The sequence below is a fragment of the Dendrobium catenatum genome, unplaced genomic scaffold (genome assembly GCF_001605985.2).
Source record: "Dendrobium catenatum unplaced genomic scaffold, ASM160598v2 original_scaffold_161646, whole genome shotgun sequence".
In the NCBI taxonomy this organism is placed as follows: Eukaryota; Viridiplantae; Streptophyta; class Magnoliopsida; order Asparagales; family Orchidaceae; genus Dendrobium; species Dendrobium catenatum.
In genome coordinates this window covers 1-1,378 of record NW_021480072.1, presented here as the reverse complement: position 1 = coordinate 1,378, position 1,378 = coordinate 1, and the positions used below count along the sequence as shown (strand labels likewise).

At 29.0% G+C, this 1,378-nt stretch overlaps 1 non-coding gene across 1 annotated transcript; it reads left to right on the top strand.

Annotated features, from left to right (window-relative positions):
- The first annotated feature begins 300 nt into the window (after positions 1-300).
- LOC114578799 lies at positions 301-406 on the top strand. The gene has a single exon (XR_003699750.1). It is a non-coding gene; the product is annotated as a small nucleolar RNA R71 (small nucleolar RNA).
- The last annotated feature ends 972 nt before the right edge of the window (positions 407-1,378 follow it).

The following is a 1,378-nucleotide window of genomic DNA, read 5'->3' as shown; positions in this document are numbered from 1 at the left end:
AGTAGCTGTATATATGAGTAGTCAAAATAAATAAGTAGTATATATTCCTTAAGTAGCAGTATAGCAGCTATATGAGTAGTCAAAATAAATAAGGCATCTGACTCATAAACTCCAGGTACTCACTTAGGATTCACACTATCAAAAGGCCACTAAAAATTATTTATTTTCATTTTTTCAATTAATTCATGGGCTTCATAAAAAAGATTAAACATTAATGATCCTCTAATTATAACATCAATTATTAACCTAAAGGATCCTACCAGTCCATTATAAAAAGTTTAAATAACTAACCAATCTGATAAAGCATAATGAGGGCATTTCCTTAACTTCTCCTTAAATCTCTCCCAACTTTCATAAATTTACTCTCCTTCAAACTAGGAAAAGGATGTGATATCATTCCTAAGCTGGCAACTTTGGAAGGTGGAAAATACTCATTTAATAATTTATTTGCTAACTCATTCCAAGTGGTTATAAAGCATGGGGGCAAGGAATTCAACCATATCTTAGCTTTGTCCCTTAACAAAAATGATAATAAGCGTAACCTAAGAGCATCATCACTGACACCATTATACTTGAATGTTCCATAAATTTATAAGAAGCTAGATAAGTATAGGTTGGGATCCTTAATAGGATTTCCCATAAATTGAGAATTTTGAACCATCTAAATTTGGCAGGTTTTTGCTCAAAGTTATTAGCATGGATAATAGGTCTATTGATACTCAAGTGAATTCTATCTATTATTGGATTGGCATACTCCCTAAGAGGACTAGGATAATCATGTTCTTGAATTGGTTTAGACTTATCTAAAACTAAAGTCTTTTTAAATTTTTTAATTTTTATAAGAGTGATCATAATATCTAAGTCAAACTACAAGGGATCCTTACTAGATCTACTATACATGAACAACAAAGATGAAATTAAATAATAAAAAGTAGTAAAAATAAACAAAAATTTTCTTTTTAAAAAATTTTAAACAAAATAACAAGTTGGATATAAGTTACAGGATACAAGTAGGACTAAATATGCAATTAGCTTAATAATATAGATTAATTTATAATATGCACATCACTTCCCCAATAATAGTGCCAAAAACTTAATGGGGGACTATATGAGTTTGCGTTAGATACAAGTTATGTTTATGCTTTAGATTTAAATATGCTTAGCTTTTCTTTGATATGTAATACCAACTAAATATGCAAGTGCACATGTTGATCAAGTATTAAAGTGATTGAGATAAGTCGATCCCACAAGGAATTGTAAATGAACTAGTTCTGTCTATTATAGCTATAATGTTTATCCTGCTGAATGAAAATAAGGGTTGAGATTCTATCTCTATTGGAAAATATAAAAGAAAAGATTATATACAAGATGAATAAAT